Source organism: Trachemys scripta, chromosome 1 (assembly GCF_013100865.1).
Source record: "Trachemys scripta elegans isolate TJP31775 chromosome 1, CAS_Tse_1.0, whole genome shotgun sequence".
NCBI classification, from domain to species: Eukaryota; Metazoa; Chordata; order Testudines; family Emydidae; genus Trachemys; species Trachemys scripta.
In genome coordinates this window covers 216,978,176-216,996,491 of record NC_048298.1, presented here as the reverse complement: position 1 = coordinate 216,996,491, position 18,316 = coordinate 216,978,176, and positions in this window count along the sequence as shown.

Genomic DNA, 18,316 nt, shown 5'->3' with positions numbered 1-18,316 from the left:
TTTGACAAGTTTCCTTTCTGCTTATGCCAAATGTATACTGCAGCAAATGCAAAGTGTTATGAGATACTTCACATACATGAGCAGGATTATACAAAAAGCATAGGCCAATTTGGCTATATAACTGCTATTATATTAATATTCTGCGCTCAGTATATCCTGATCTATGCATGGTGTGGACAATATGTATTTGCACTGTGATATTTAGGTGCTAGCCCAGCATATATTAGTCAACACATGAAATACATGTTTGTTGTGACAAAATAGTAAACGTAATTACAAAAACAGTATAAATATATAACTACTCATGTATTTGATTTCACTCACTCCATATCTAAATAGGCTGTGGGCTGGTTTATATGTTTTTTCTTGAACCTTTTACTTCACAAACCAGTCTACTTTCTACTACTTTGCATAACACTTCCTACTGTGACTAATCTCACTGAAATCAAAGGGACTACTCAAGATAATAAGCACTCCTCAGTAAGGTTTGCAGGCCATCAGATATTCAGAAAAGAGAAGAGAGCTTCTGCGATTTAAATAGCTCCTCACTTAAAATGATTAAAGACTCTTAATATCCTAACCACTTTTGAAAGCAATCGGTCAGAGCACATCTGGATCTCTGTGGAAGAGCTGTGGCATTCAGCAAGGTTTCTGTTTCTAATCGTTTTACTATTAAACTAAAATGACTCTTAAGATAAACACTGAATCAGTCTCAGATTTAAATGTTTGCATTTTCCCCTTACATTTTCATTGAAAATTTATTTGTTTTTTTTTTAAAGCAAAACCTGAAAGCCAGATTAGTACATGCAAGGTTTGCTTAAGTCACTGATATATCTCTGAAAATGCATGAGGTTGACTTTAAGTAAAATACAAATCTATGCCTCTTAAAGCAAAGTGTGATTAAAAAAAAGTTCCTAACTCAAGGTGCTAGGACACTGCTTAAAAGGAGGCTGTGGTTCAAATACTATACTAAGGGCCAGATTGTGACCCACATATGCACATTGCTGAGCGGTTTCTCACTTGGAGCTTTAGGGCTACCATATGGATGGGCTCCCCAGTGGCGCTGATCCTTACTAGTGCTCTGTGTGGAGAGCAAGGCACCCATGGCTGCCAGGTAGCAGAGAAGGTCCACGAACACCAAGCTCCATTGGAGTGTGCAGAGGGTAGAAGGGGCATGGCGCAAAGCAGAGGGGGCACATGGTGCTGCATCGCCTCTGGCATGCTATCCAGGAGGCAGCAGATGATTGTGAAAGTTGCCCCCTTCCCCAAAGTTCTCCTGTGCCCGCAGGATGCAAGAAACAGGGACCAGACCACTGCAACATGAGCACCGCAGCCCTGAACACATGCAGCCCCTGCTAGGATCAGAGAAGTGACCCCCCCACCCCCTGCACTGTTGTGGGTCCCTGCGCTCTTTTGAAGCACACACACTGCCTGCCCACTGGGGCCTGTCCCCTGCTGCATGGTGGGCAGGCTTCGGATTGCATGCGACTCTGGAGAATTCTCAGCACACTCCTGCAGGGAGCTGCATGCTGGGTGGCACCATGAGCAGTGGCTGGATCGAGCCATTGATTGGCCCAACTCATTTCAGTAGAACGACTTGTGGGAGTTTCTGCTCAGCAGTGTGAGTAAGGAGGTTGTAATCTGGCCCTAAAGGAATAGATCAGGGAGTACCGACAAACAGCAAAGGGGAATCTGTTTTTCTTATTATTTGTAGTCCATGTGTAACAAATGGGAAGTGGGAGTCTATTCTCTGCAAGTCAATAACATCTTAAATTCTTTTTTCTAGCCTCATTTTTTTTGTAAGCCAGAAACTGTCGCTTGAATCAAACTATTGTCCTGGATCCCAACAGGAAGAGAGTTTCACATGATTTTTCTTACTGGATTAGTCCATTGGTTTATCAAGTCTGGTGTAGACATGTCTGAGCTCCAAACCTGGATCGGAACTCCCTTTTTTTTCTGCCAGCTGCACTTTTCAAAAAGTTGGTAGAATTTCTGATGGCGATCTGGATCCACTATCTAATGCTTCAGAAGAAAGCAACACACTGCTGTGGGACTGGCTTCTGCCCCACTGCAATTGCTGTATGTAAGATGGGCTCCTGATGGTGATTTAGCAGTGGAGAAGCTATGCCCATCTACAACCAGGAACTAAGGAATCATTGCAGGAAGAAGAGCTTTTTTCCAATGTTCAAAACTATTTTAAAAAATAGATTAAGTGAATTTTTACTTGTCCTGAACTTCACATATTTTCAAAATTACATCAGTGGCTTTAACTATGGCGAACTTACTTTAAAATGGGGACTAAAGGTAAACTGTAACATAAAAGCTTAAATGCTTCTTCTTAAAGCTGCTGTCAAATACTAAATAGAATAATTTTGATTTTTTAGCCTGTATTAAATTTAGCATTGCTGAGGACAGTAAATACTATGTTTTGGAAAGAGAGCTACTTCAAATATTAATTAATAACACTCATTTTAGATCTTAAATGATGATTCTTTTTAAAGAAACTGGTAAGAGTCTGGACTCATCCATTCAACATTTAAAGGGATTAATATCTTTTCTTTACATTAACATTTTTCTCTCCTTACTCTTTGAGCTAAAACAAAGTCAACTTCAGCAGTTGGCCCCAATTCAGTAAAGCATGTATGTTACTTTAAGCATGAGTAGTTCCATCAACTTCATTGGGGCTACTCACAAGCATAAATACCTTGCTGAACTGGGACCATAATAACCCCCTAAGACTATATTAGTTCAACGCTCACTCAGAGAGGGAAGAGTTCCAGATGCAAAATTCCCAATGCCTATACAAGTCCCGATCTGACCCCACACTGCTTATGAGACTGAATGGGCCCACAGCCCAAGGTAGTATGGCTGCAGGCACATAAGTATACAAACGGTTTCTCAATGATAAAGAATGGCTATTCGAGGAATGATTAACCACTTATCATGATGTGCTGCTGCTGCCAGGGGAATAAAAGCACTAGCTTCATAAATCCTGTATTATATTTGGCTCAGCCATTTTATATTTATTTCATTATAAGTAATAAAATGTGACTAAATAGGTGCGATTCCTCTGGCATGGGCTTGTTGAGTGGTTCTAAGGTAGTTTAGCTAGAGTATCTGTGAGCCAAGTGTCCAGGAATGTGATAGAAAGCTATCCCTAAACCAAATGTGAAATTAAACCTTTTCTTACACTTGTGACTGGAATTTGTGGCTCAGAGATAGTCCCCTAACAATTTTGTTTTATAGAGTGGAAAAGCTCTTATAAACTTTGCTTTGTTTGTCTCTCCCTCACCTCAAAACTCCTGACTTCCCCCTCCCTCCACCCAACTTGAGCCCTCTGTAACTCAATTAACTTTAATATATCTACATCAGAATTGAATTTTCCCCCCAGGACTCATTCAGAAGAGCAGCACTTCCCATGAAAATACCTGAGGAGAAAGTTTGGGGAGTAGCGGTGGTAGCTCAGCAAAGATTTCCTCATAGAGTTTGCCCCCAAATCATTCCACTAGGGGAGGGCAGGGTTTGAACCCCCTCCATGTTATGACCCTTGTTATTGTGGGACATAGGCAGGAGGCAAAGCCATCAATATATAGGCCATGTTTGTCAGTGCTGGCTCTGCTGCTTCACTCCCCCTCTGCCAGACCAGTCATGGCTACTCCATAGGTTATGAGATATGCTCTATAAGGACCTCCATTGGCTTCAGATTCTCTGAAATTTCCCTCAGATGGGGATTCCTTAGTACAGTGTTGCTCCATGAATAAAATAATAGAGTCGGGAGCCAAAAAACCACCTTTTGGTCTACCCCCCTGCCTTTCAGTGCTGCTGAGGTGGCTTATTCTACCTTCCATGTGGATTAGGGTATACCCATATGCGAAAGGCTCTGTCGGTGCATGAATCACAGGGTCACAATCTGACCTGCTGTTTGACAACCGAGATGAAGAGACATGACAGTCAAGTAGTAAAAAACACAATAAAACCAAACCCCAAACCAAGCTGAATGCTGAAAAGTAAATTAGGTTTTCTCCATTTTAATAATTGAAGGGTCATCAGTGACACAGGTAAGGAGACTGGATTTCAAAATTCTTTACCTTCTGCACTCTGCATCTGTTCCGGGTGCTGCATAATTTCCCATAATAAATGCTGAACTCATATAATAGTGCATTTTTTTAACTTTAAAAGAAAAGGAATAAATAAATGTTTGTCCTTCCTCTCGTTTCATCCCTGTTTCAGTTCCTTGTCTTTTCACTGCCACTGTTGCTAATAGTGCTGAGAAGATGTCCCAGAACCGGACTGCTCTCAGCACTCTCATCCAACCAGCTGCATCTACCCAAATTGAGATTCTCAGCTGTCCTTAGAAGTGATCCTGAATAGCAATGGGTGAATAATGGCTAGCAATCTGAAAAAAATATTAAAAAAAAAAGAATTTGGGTTGCACTGGAAATGATTCTTTTTTATAATTTTCAGCTATTTGGGGGGGAAATCATTTTGGGGAAAATGAAACATTTCAATTTGATTTCAAACATTTTTAAATGATTTAAAAATAAAATTAAAGGCAACGTTGAAGGGAAGAGTAATTTCCAATCAAAATATTTCATTTTTGAAAACATCAGGACAAAATGTTTCACTTTTTCCAGAATTTGTTTTTCATTTTTTTTCCATCAAAACAAAATTGGCAAAATTGATGCAAGTTCGTGAAATATTTTGGTGTTGCCAAATCTGCATTTTTCATTGAAAAATGTTTTTGTTGAAAAATTCCACCCAGCTATACTCCTGATCGACTCCCTCTGTTTTCCACCAATTGGAATTCCAGAGTGAATTCCCTTCCATCAAATTCCCAATTAGCTAACCCTTCCCCCAGACAAGTTTGCCTAGTTTGATCATTTTCCTGGCCTTCTATCAGCTATCCTTCCCATCCTATACCTCTAATTCTTTCCACCCAAAACATGTGCCTCTGGCAGGAACACATTCTCTCTCTTCCACCAATTTATCTACCAGCCAGGAGAGAGCCAATTTTTTAAACTAGCTTTTCCCCAGCCTGAATCACTTCTTTCCCCTGTGAAAGACAATCAGTTAACAATACTTGTAATTTGTCTGAGATGTTTCTTTCATGGATCTCAAAGCACCTGATGGACATTACTGAATGAATCAGTCCTTATGACACCACTGCTAGAAATATGTGTATTAGCCCTGTTTTAAAGATGGATAAATTAAAACTTATGCATGCAAGAAGCTCATACTATGGGAATGAATACAGTCCAAAACCCTAGACAGACAGAACATTTTTACTTAAGCCATAATTACACTAGTGAGTGTACCGATGCTGCTGTGCCTCTGTCAGATCTCCTATGTAGCTGGTCTATGCCGACAGGAGAGAGCTCTCCCCTTGACATATTAACACCACCTCCACAAGCAGCGGTAGCTATGTTGGCAGGAGCAACTCTCCTGTTGACCTAGCACTGTCCACAGTGGTGTGTTCTTTTCATACCCCAAGTGACATAAATTATACTGACAAAAGTGGTAGTGCAGCCAAGCCCTTCCTTATATATGTAGATCCTCTTAAAAACCTGATAGCCTAAATATATGAGCCAAGAACACCCGCGGGGCTCTAGAGCAGCAGTGCTCACACTTTAGCAAGCCAAAGATCCCCATTTTGATTTAAAATTTTTGGGGGACCCCAAGTCCCTCTGCTCAGCCCTGGCCCCACCCCTTCCCCAAGGCCATGCTCCTGCCCTGCCCCCTTCCCTGAGGCCATGCCCCCACTCACTCCATCTCCCCTCCCTCCGTCACTTGCTCTCCCCTACCCTCACTCATTTTCACCAGGCTGGGGTAGGGGGTTGGGTGCAGGAGGGGATGTGGGCTCTGGAAGGGAGTTTGGGTGCAGGAGGGATATGGGCTCTGGGCTGGGATGTTGGGTGTGGGAAGGGGTGCTCAAGGGGGCTCTGGGCTGGGGCAGAGGGGTGCAGGAGGGGGTTAGGGGTGGGAGGGAGTTTGGGTGTGGGAGGGGGTACGGGTTCTGGGAGGGAGTTTGGGTGTAGGCTCTGGACTGGGGCAGGAGTTTGGGTTGAAAGAGGGGGTGAGAGGGGCAGCAGTTACCTTGGGTGGCTCCCAAAAGTGACTGGAAGATCCCTCTGGCAGCAGCTCCTAGGTGGGGGGATCAGGGGGTGTCCACATGCTGCCCCTGCCCACAGACAGTGCCCCCACAGCACCCATTAGCCACAATTCCTGGCTAATGGGAACTGCAGAGTTGGTGCTCAGGCTGGGGGTAGCATGCAAAGACCCTCTGCCTCCCCCCCCAGGCCACAGAGACATGCTGGCTGCTTCCGGGAGCGGGCGGTCCCAGGGTCCCTGCTCCTCCCGCTTCCTCCCAGTGCCTCTTTCACACCAGGGAACAGCTGTTCTGCGGCGGGAAGGAGGTGCTGGGAAGGACAGGGAGGTGTTGGGGGGGGAGGAGTTCATCAGTGTGGCCCACGGCCCCCCTGGAGTACCTCGGGGACCCCCAGGGTTCCGTGGACCCCAGTTTGAGAAACACTGCTCTAGAGCATCCACAACTTTATTTAGAAACATCCTTTCCCCCTGTACAGACACTGGCATATTGCACATTAACATAACTGCTTTAAGGACCAGCATTTAATGAATATCAATGTGTAAGCACCCACATTTTTCAAAGATCTTTCACATACTCCTTGAAGCCACCAAGTACGTTAATCGCAAGGGGTATTTCTCAATGGTTCTCCAGGCGCTTGTGGATCACCATGGGCATTTCACAGACATTAACACAGACTGGTCCGGAAAGGTGCATGATATACGCATCTTTCGGAACCCTGGCCTGTTCAAGAAGCTGCAAGCAGGGACTTTCTTCCCGGTCCAGAAGATCACCGTAAAGGAAGTCGAAATGCCCATTGTGACCTGGGAGACCCTGCCTACCCCTTAATGCCGTGGCTCATGAAGCCATACATGGGGCAACTTGACAACAGCAAGGAGTGGTTCGACAACAAGCTGAGCAAGTGCAGAATGACTGGGAGTGTGCATTTGGCCATTTAAAAGCCTGCTGGTGATGCCTGTATGGGAAGCTGGACCTGGCCAATGACAATATTCCTATGCTTATAGCCGCGTGCTGTACGCTCCATAATATTTGTGAAGGGAAGGGTGAAAGCTTCACTCAGGGCTGGACCGCAGAGGCTCAGCACCTGGAGGCTGAGTTTGAACAGCCGGAGACCAGGGCTATTAGAGGGGCACAGCACAGGGCCATAAGGATCAGGGATGCTTTGAGGCAGCAATTTGAAGCTGAAAGCCACTAATATTTGTTGCTATGCTTGGGATTGCAGTGCTTGTAATGCTAGGAGGTGATTGGTGCACATGATGCAAGAAGGGGCCTTAACATAATTGTATGTTGCTTTGCAGTGCTCTTTTTGCTTTCACTTAATAGAATAAAGATTGCTTTCAAACAAACAAACAACAATCAGAGGACAGAGTCAAATGAAAAAATTCATCAGCAGGGAGGGGGATGGGGGGAAGGGAAGGTCTCAAGAGGAGGAGGGGTCCCGGGATGGCTACAGATTTGTGTATGTCCAGGGATCATACCCAACCGTCTCCTCTAGAGTACGATGCAGTAGGTGTTGTACTTCAGCAGGGCCAAACTGCAGAGGGATGGGTATTGAGTGCAGTGGGTACTGGGACTCCACACTGCTGGACTGTGAGGGAGAGGAGTGGAATGCTGCGGGTAGAGAGTGGAGCCAGGAGGTTGATAAGAGTGTGTTGGCAGTGTAGGGGGGATGCATGGGAAACAGTTTTCCGACAGCCGCTGCAGGGGAGGGCGGGCGCAGAGCGGCTCGGTTTGAAGAGCTAGTATCGCCTGGAGCTTCATAACTGTTAAGAGCCACTCCATGGCTTCTTTCAGGTGTGCCGCGTTTTCCTTTCAGTCCCTCTTCTCACTGTCCTGCCACTCCTTCAATTCCTTTTTCTCGGCATACATCATAACCTGACACAAAGTCCTCCTTAGTTCTTCTTGGATGCTTTCTAATTCTTTGCAACCATTCTGCTGCTGATAAAGAGGGAGGCTAGGCTCCCACGGTCATCTCTGTGAAGTTTAAATGCAACATTTTACAGAAGCAGTATTGTTTGCAACACAGACAACACTGTTTCAGTGCTTTAAAACACACCCAGTACTCACACACCTGTCACTAACTGGCTGACCCCAAAAGACCCCCAAAATGGTGAGTAACTGCAGGGGCAAGGAAAATCACTCTTCCCGGACCCTGCTGTACACTGGTCACGTGGCTCTTGAGGAGAGCCAGCACTGTAGGGGGGGCTGATAATCATTCCTGTCCCCACACTTTCCACAGGATGTGATCATTATGGAAGATATCTTGCTGTTGAGAGTGAGCAGGGAATCAAGGGAGGGTCTTCTCCAAGCCTGCGGCTTCCACCCTGGCCCCTATGCGGCTAGCCTGTGTGCAGCAATGGTCCCGGTCCCTCCCCCTCCCCGCCCACCCCACCCCCCCCCCGTGATGGCAGAGTGGCGTGGGAAAGTTACTGTTAATGGGGAAAGAAACAAAGTAGCTCTGCCGAGGAACCTGCAGGAGCGGATTGCCCAGTATCTCCACAAAAGTTTCCTGGAGATCTCTGAGGGACATTCCCGTGAAGTGAGGGAATGTATCAACAGCCTGTTCTGCCGCTCAAACTAGGCATGAGGTGGGAGACAAGCCTGCTTTCTGCAATCCTCCTGCCCCCAACAACTCGCTTCAGCAATTCCCCAAATCAGATCCACTCACCAGGGGCCTCCTCTCCTGTTTGTGCTTCGCCAAGCTCCGACTGCTGTGACTGGCTAGGCTCCTCTGGGGTAGAAAAGAGTTCCTATCTGCATACATCTCTGGCCTCTGAGTCTTCCTCTGCCTCTGGGTCCCCCTCACCCTCTTCATCCAAGATTGCCTCCTCCTGGCTTGGTCCACTCTAGACTGGCATGCAAGCCAATGAAGTATCCACAGGGTCCTTCGCAGTGGAGGTGGGTTGCCACCGAGTATTGCATCCAGCTCTTTGTAGAACTGGCAGCTCATGAGCACAGCACCGGAGCAGCTGTTTGCCTCCTGTGCCTTGTGGTAGGCATTCCACAGCTCCTTCACTTTGACCCTGCTCAGCAATGTGTCCCAGTCATGGCCCCTTTTTGTCATTCATCTAGAAATCTGTCCATAGGTATCATAATTCCGACGGCTGGATCACAGCTGTGACTGGACAGCCTCCACTCCCCAAATGTTGATGAAGTCCAGCAGCTCAGCATTGCTCCAAGCGGGGAATTACCTGGTGCGTGGAGCAAGCATGGCCACCTGGAAAGATGCGCTGAGACCACTGCACATATCACCGAGCTAACAGGAAGGGGACTTTCAAATTTGCAAAGGAATGTATGGGGTGAGGCTGACGGTTGGTCACCTGAGGACAAAGCAGTAGAGTTCAAACCGAAGACCAGAGAGGTGAGAACAGGCATTGTGGGACACCTCTTGGAGGCCAATCACAGCACTATAATCACCACGGTTTGTACACTGCTGTAGCCCCGGCACAGAAAGCTCAATGCCTCTTGTCGAGGTGGTTTTTTTTAAGAGGACTACATCTGCGCAGTTTCTGCACACTAAGTGGCTTGGCAGTGTGTACATCTCGGGAGTTACACCACTCAAAGCTGCTTTACTGTGCACAAACTTGCCAGTGTAGACGGGGCCTAAGTCATCTGCAGGAAGATCTATTGGGTGGGATGAGTCTCTTCTATGGCCCATTGTTAGAGTGAAGTGTCCTTAATGGGCTATCAACACATAGCCCTAATGTAAATCCATCTGTGGTTGTCAGCCAGGAATACAAACAGGTATCAGACACCAATGCATAGCCAATATTCATAACTTCAGATACAGAGGTGATACATGGCTTTAACCAGGATAATCATACTTGATAGATTGTAACTTTTCCATTGATACCTTATATGACCTTTTTGTACAAGATTGGTTCCAATTGTATAACAGTGGTAGGAACAAAGATACACATGGTCATCTTTCTTATCCACAGCGTCACAGTGGGTTAGTTGCACACCCACCAGAAGAGATTTGTGTAGGGAAATCTACATGACACAAGCTAAATCATTCTTTGTTACAGACTGACTTTGATTCCTATGTGCAGTCTACCATACGATTAGTGTCAAGATGATAGAACAATGCTCCCACATGAATTTGATTCCAGCTGTTCCAGGTTTGATATCATCTGTGGATGACACTTACATTTATCAGTGATAATTAGCTAATGCAGGATAGGATGAGCAGATGCAAGCTGGCCATGATCTCTATTAAAAAAAAGTATCTAGCTATGATAATATCAGGTACTGTTAGTACATTTACCAACAAAACACGTAGCATTGTTGATTACACTGTTCAAAGAGTTTGGAGTCTAAAGTATTTCCGCTGACTCATATTATTAAAATACTAGATAAAAATACAAGAATATCTACATAAAAAAGTACATAAGTGAATCCTGTTTTAAGAGTCTTTTGTTCTGTTGCCAAACAGATTAGCTTTTAATTTTTGCCCAGGGGAATTCTTCATTGCAGCATCATTGTGAAGAATTTCCTTTGAAAAACTTAGAAGGGCTCAGTTGTTAGAACAGTCTCTGGTTGGTGGAGATTTCCATATTCAATAGGAATTTCACATACGCCTATCCACCTTGGATATAGTCCATATGCATGAAATTCTGGCTCCACTGAAGTCAGTTGCAAAATTACTGTTGACTTTAACGGGGCCAAGATTTTTTACTCCATGTGCTTGGCATAAATCCTGTATTTTACCCAAACACAATTATTTACCAATATGATTAATAACATAGTAGATTATCTAAAATGAAAGCATTGTATAAATCAAGTTTTTTTTCCCCACTGTTGATGGCTCATAGACACAGACTTTAAGGTCAGAAGGGACCATCATGATCATCTAGTCTGACCTCCTGCATGTTGCAGGCCACAGAACCTCACCCACTCCTGAAATAGACCCCTAACCTCTGTCTGAGTTACTGAGAATGTAAGAACATAGGAATGGCCACACTGGGTCAGACCAAAGGTCCATCCGGCCCAGTGTCCTGTCTTCCGACAGTGGTCAATGCCAGGTGCTTCAAAGGGAATGAACAGAACAGGTATTCGTCAAGTGAGCCATCCCCTGTCGCCCATTCTCAGCTTCTAGCAGTCCTTCTGAAGTCCTCAAAGCATGGTTTAAAGACTTCAAGTTACAGAGAATTCACCATTTACACTAGTTCAAACCTGATGTTTCCTTTTTTTATTTGTTCAGCTTGGACATACAGAAGATCACTAGCATCAGTCTCTCACAGCAATTTCTTCCCAAATAGAACATTGAGGGTTGTGGCAGAGTAGAAGAATGTATGCCACATACCTCCTCTCCCACCCCACCAACTAGAACTGAGTGAATAATTGATCTTTCAGTTCATTACCTAAACTGAAAGCCCCATTACCACCCCATAATAATAATATCTAATAATACTTTCATTTCAGACTGATTTCTTTTGTTTTTTTCTTTCCATTTGGATTGAATGAAATGGTTCAACTGTCAATTCAAAATGATGTTTTCAAAAGGAAACAATTCAGCATTTCTGATTTTTTTTTTTTTGGCCAAACCTATTTGCCGCGTTCTACCCGAATTCATAAATCATTTTGGTGCCCTCCCATAAAATACAGGCCTGCTCACAAACCCTACAGATCCTGGGGCATGAGTAGGTGGCTTTGTGCCTCTGCACTAACTCAGGCTCTCAGGTGCACTCTTCCTCACCTGCTGCCTGACAGCTCGACTCCACTGATGCTATGTTGTCGGGACTTCCCAGGACAGGTCCCTCCTTAAACCATGGAGATGGAGAAGTATAATACGGTCCAGGTTGTATAATATTTCCTCCCTGACCCTATTAGGCCAATTGGAGGAAGACATGCATTCCCCATACCCAGTCCTACCAGTATGTATCCCCTTCCCATTTGTGGTTTCCTGAATCCGGTGGAGCTTGCTGATGGAAGTTGGGGAAGCCGCTGAATAGATGGCTGAGGTACTCTCATGCAAGAGCGGTGTATGTAAAGGCTCCCCATGGAAGATGGATTTCAGGAGGCATGATCCGTCCCTGATTATTCCATTACTAAAGATGACATTTGGCCAGGTCCTAGGGCTAATGCCCTTACTCTTGTGGGAAAATGCCATGGGATCTTTAATGGACACAAAAGGTCAGGATCCTGGTTTCCCATCTCGGACAAAACATGGTTTGGCTCAATGCTACAATATTCATTCAGACAAAATAACTTACCCAAGCGCAGGTACTTTATGAAAATAATTCTATAGAATCTGTACATCACTGTACCAAACTAACTCTGTTACTTTATTCAGAATAGTACTATCAGAAGAGGAGTCTCTTCATACATCTATGTAAAATTCAGTATGGGTAACAAGCTTATTTTTACATGGCTTAAAATATGCATGAAGCCATTCATAACTAGACAGTAATTCAATCTTATAACTGGCTAATAGCTTATTCAGTTTCCAGTACTGGTGTTTGTACTGAATTTATTCATCCTGAGTGATTTCCCAGTATTAATAATATGGAACACTCACTTCATAGATTCAAAGATAATGAACTCATATTTCATCCTATCCACAAGAGAACACCGTCAAGACTCTAATGAGAGTTTGTAGAATTGTTTGAATAATGCATTGGGATTAAAGGATGTGGTGAGTTTAGGCTGTTCTTTCTATTTGTGTATCATTCACAAACTGATCCTGATTTCTGTGACTGGCTTTGTATTTGTAAGTATTGTCTGAATAGCAGGAGCGCCGCCAGCTTTTCTACCGCCCTCGGCAGCGGACGGTCCCGCCCCGAAATGCCGCCCCCCACAGAGGCAGCGGAAGGTCCCGCAGCCAAAATACCGCCGCGGTCACCGCCCCCCAAATTGTAGCATCCTAGGCAACTGCCTAGGTGGCCTAATGGGTTGCACCGGCCCTGCTGAATAGTCTGGATGAAGAAGCCTCTGGGTGGTTTGCAGACAGTTAAATTGCTTGTGATACCTAGTGTTTATTCAAATACATGCAAAAATACATGAAATGCTGATTTGTCAGAACTGAAACTGTTCATGAAACACTTTAAAATTTTCAAAACAAACTGTTTTGATTGACCCAAACCAATATTTTGTCCAGACTTTCGGTTCACAATAATTGTCGACATTACGACATTTTCCCATGGCAGAAAAAATTTGCAATACCTCAAAAATTTTCATGGGATGGGAAAACTGGTTTCTGCCCAGCTCTAAATATGACCCAATCAATAGCCGAGAAACTGAGCAAACCATATATTTACAGAAATATTCACATACATGCGTTTTTTTACTATTTGACTCTCTGTTTGTTGGTATCAACCACTACTCATTTGTGTGACAAGGATGAATTCATTTGAGCTATTTCTGTTTCTCTTGGAACATGACTGACCTGCATCATTGCTCCATGTTCAAACTGCTCCTAAAATGATTTTGTGTTTCAAAAAAGCTGTGATAGCTTCTTTGGCCTCTGAATGTCCTGGCTTTGGATTGTTTTTGTTGTTGTCTTTGCCAAACACATTTACTTAATATTTTATGAGAAAGGTCTGCTTTCCGCGGTATTTTCCACGAGATCAAAATCAGAAAGTACCAAATTTACTGACCAAAATTAATATTTTGCAATTACCTAGTGCTTTTCAAATCCATTGATTCCAAAGTGCTTTGCAAAGGTATGGGAGAATCATTCCCGTTTTACAGAAGGAAACTGAGTCAGGAGGGTGATGTGACTTTCCTAAGGTCAAAAGAAATGTCAGTGCTAGTTGGGAAATAAATCTACATTTATCTACAAGAATTCTTCCGTCAACTTACCTACTGCCTCTTGGAGAGGTGGATTAACTACGCTGAACCCCCTCGCCCCCAAAGCCCTTATGTTGATGTAGGAAGCGTCTATACAGCGGTGCTACAGTGGCACAGATGCTGTAGTGGCTGTAATGTAGACATACCCTGAGAACTGTACCTTTTCTGCATTTGATTGTTTTTATTCTATTTCATGTTTTGATGACAGTGAGTGGAAAAGAGGTCATTTTTTTCCCCACATTATTTTGTATGTTTATTTAATTTCCTGCAAACATTTATTTTTTAAATTTAAAACCAAAACTTCTGGGATGGGGGAAAGAACAAGAAGAGAAAAGACACAAAGTGGGGAGAACCCAAAACCCAGGTAAGGTGTTTTTCCTTAGGGAAAGATACAAAATTTTCAAAAAAGAAACAAACATTCTCAGGAACATTTTCATGTGATTTGAAAGGCTGATTGGTAGTCAAAACTATTTCATTTTCCACTAACCCTAGTTTTGTTTCATTCATCAGCCAGCAGGAGACACAACAATGCTTTTACAGTATATCTTTCAGGGGGTTGATTGCAACCTATTACATGCTACAGTGGATTTTCTAGAAAATGTCTAACAACAAAGCAGCCTCAGGAGGAATTAAAAAGAAAAGGTCCAATCCTCCTTGAGAGGAAACCTCTCCATACACTAGAATAGTTATATAAATTTTGATAAACAGCTGGAGGAAGTAGATTTTTCAACTGCTTTAGACAGCCTCCATTTTCAAATGGAACTAACAGGAACAATAGAATTATGCTGCTTTATTGTATCTTACCTTATGTTCCAGCTGTTCCCATGTTAAATGTAACTCAGTACCAGCCAAGAGAATTGTTCTGCATACTGCCTTAAGGAAATGGTACAACATTGCCCTAACAATTCACCCAAGCAGAATGCAATTGAACTGTTCATTTTAAAACACACCTGTGTTGGGCTTGAGAAACAGCTCGTGAGAAACTGGGCGGCTTTTCTAGCAGCTAATGCACCCACTCCAGAGACATGATTTATTAGGAATGCTGGTCTGATAGCACAAGTGTTCATGCTTTGCTGGATTTTTGACCCCAATGGAATCTGAAGATTATGGGCTTGGTTCTCCTCTCACCTGTACCAGTGTAAATCAGGAGTCACTGCTTTGAAGCCAACAAATGTAAAACTTGGGTAAGTGAGAGGAGAATCAGGGCCTGAGGGCTTGACATCCCTCTCCTGCTGCTTTTGTTCAGATTAGGATTTCAAACACATCCTTAAACAGCATATTTCTGTGTCATTGGGGAATGTAGGATGGGGTCAGGGAGGGAAGCACAGATGGAAGGATGAGTGCAGACTTGCTTTTTATATATATATATATAGCTGGGGATGCAGCTACACGAGGACAAAGAAGGGATGGCAGGTTTCCACCCGTCCTATATTTCTGAGCTGTCTTTCCCAGCATTTCCCCCTCTCTCACAGCATTCTCTCTTAGAGACGGCATTATTAAAGACACTGAAGAAGAGCAGTGCTGAAAAAAGTTGAAAGGGTCACAGCCTTCCTTATAACTAAACACACCAGAATCTCACTTGTAAGGCTGCAGTACATAAAAATTATCCCCACAGGATTGGGGAGGGGGACACTAAATTATCAAATTTTCGTTAGTTTATGAAGGCTGGAACATCTTTTGTGAAAACCAAAGGCAGTAAGCTTCCCCCCTTACTTTTCAGTAAATATGATGTAACCCTTCTGCCAGGTGCAGCCGGCAGCAACAAGGGCTGGGTTCAGTATCTAGGGATTCCCTTTCAACACTACAATACAAAACTGGCTCGAGCTCCCACCCAGTGACCTGGGACAATTACACACCACCCCCTAGGCGCCTCTGAGAGGCAATACTTCCCCTCTCGCAAGCACAGGGTCTGAGTGTAGCAAAAACTTTTAATAAAAGGAGGGAAGTAACTCAGCATTAATTTGGGAAAACACCACAACTAGGGTTCATAAACATAAACCATGAGCAAAAAACCCACCCCCAAGTAAGGTGGGCAGTGTCCTTTTCCCCTCAGGGTCTTAAGTCTAGTAACCCAAAAGTCCCTTTAACGTGCCTGTCCCTTCTTTGCACCCCACTCACAGTTGTTTTCCTTGTCCAGTGCAGCCCCAAAGTTCAGAGGTTCATCCGCAGAATTCATCTCCCACCCTATGTGGAGGAGGGGGGAATAAGGAGGCACCTTATACGCTCTGCTGCTTGGGCACCCGCTCGTCGCCCCAACGACCCGATTGCTGCGCCTCTCTGCTGGCTGCCTGCCGCTCCTCTCTGCCAGCCGCCCTGCTGGCCACACTAAGATGTCTTCAGGCCCCCCACCCTAACACAGCTCTTAATGATTTCAGCTCTCAGTGATTTCAGCTGTTAGTGGTGGAGACTCACCGCTGGTGCACACTGGGCAGTCTCTTGCAACAGAGACACTGTCCCAAAGTAGGTCTAATACTTAGACATCAGTGATTTCAGCTCTGCAGCATGTAACAAGACTCTCAACCTTTCGATACTGAACGAGTGATGATAGTGTTACCCGTATTGACCCAAGCAGCTAGTCAAAGTTTGAGGCCCTGGGGGTGTTCCAGTTGGGAGTAGAAATTAGTGGTAGCCACGTATTTCTCTGATGTAATCTTGTTTATTTATATTTACAAGGAATGTATGAAGTCCTGTGTCTCTGAACACAGAAGGAACCACAAACCAAAAGAAGCAGCCTACCAGCCTCCAACCCTCTTTTAGCTAACAGACCCAAAAGCTTTCTCTCTCTCTCGCTTTGTTCCAGGGTCACATTGTGCTTACAGGTTCCTGCTTGGCTTCTCTTCCTTTTTTCTTTTGCCTCTCTCTGTTCTTGTCTGTGACCTCAGTATTCTCCCAAACACAGCAATCCAAAACAATACTGAGCCCAAAAGCTCCTGGGTCGATCATACAGACCTTTAGTCTTAGGTCACTCATATGTTTACAGTTATGTTAATTGAAGGGTGAATTCACACTTACCCCTCAATGGGGTTTTAATTCAACCCCATAACAAGGGTTCATCTAGCTCAGAGGTTCTCAAGCTGTTATTGTTACACTCTCTTGATGGTGCCCCCCCCCACTAACCACAGTGCCCTGGGCAGTCGCCAATATCGACCATCCCTAAAGCCAGCCTTGGATGGGAAATAGATTAGGATTGGGCCATGAAAGTGATACAACAGAGGAATGGGAGCCAGTGGAAAACTACTAAGAGAGGGGTGATGGTCAAAGTGATGAGGATTGTGTCACGGACCCACCAACTCTTACATGTGGCATCATGCTCAGTCACCCATTTGCAATCACACCCCCCCCTCCCTTCCCATTGGTAGTCACATGGACCACCTTCACCTCCCACTGATGATTCTATATCATCCTTGTTGCAACTACAGCAATTGCTTACATAGAAAAGTAATGTCTGCAAAATATTCATTGTACTTCTAACTACTTTTATTGTGATTTAGCAGCTGGAAAAGAGAAGGCGCCATTACTCCATGATCAGTCAAATCTCGACAGCCCACCCACAAATGCTCTGTCGACCATGGATGGGAACCACTGCTCAATGAGGTTCCTTTGCCTGAGCAGTTGAGAGATTTAGCAGTCAGGAGGAATAAAAGCAGAAAGAGGAAAAGTTACGACAGTGAGCAGCTTTCCTTTTGGTCTCTGTAAGCCAGGCTGAGCAACACCCTTAATCATTCAGCCATTTTATTCTTGCACTTAGTTTCCTATAGGGGTTCCACAGTTTGCTCCACTGAACCCCAACTTGGATTTACAGCCTTAAAATGATCATTGTACACATGCCGGCTTCATTGGCCGCCAGAGAGTCTCAGAAGTTTCAGAATATCAGAAGAAAACCTCATCCAGCTCTGCCGTGCATTGTAACATGCCAAGCATGTTTTAGTTACTGGTTTAAGATTGCTGGTCCCCCCCCCATATTTCATTTTATTCGTATGGACCATGAAAATGCCACAGAACCACAAAAGCCAAGTTTTGAAATGGATGTTTTTATTGTATAATCGGGCATTGAATCAAGTACTGTAAAATAAACAGATTTTTATTTTTGAAAATGTCCATACAAATACCAAGCATAGCAAACTGTTTCCCCAATCATAGTCCATACAGACTACATAATGGTTCAAATAATAAGCTAAAAGGGATGGTGGGACACTTAATTTATTGCCAATTAATCTGTACACACACATATATATATATATATATATATATATATAATTACAAATGTAATTATATGTATGTAATTATACATATATAATATACACACATACATGCACAAAGAGCACTGATAGAATTAATAGCCCATTTGAGGAATGTGGTTTGGCTTAAAATGAAGTATTCATTGTTGAAATATAAATCCCGTAGAAGGATTACTATTGTATA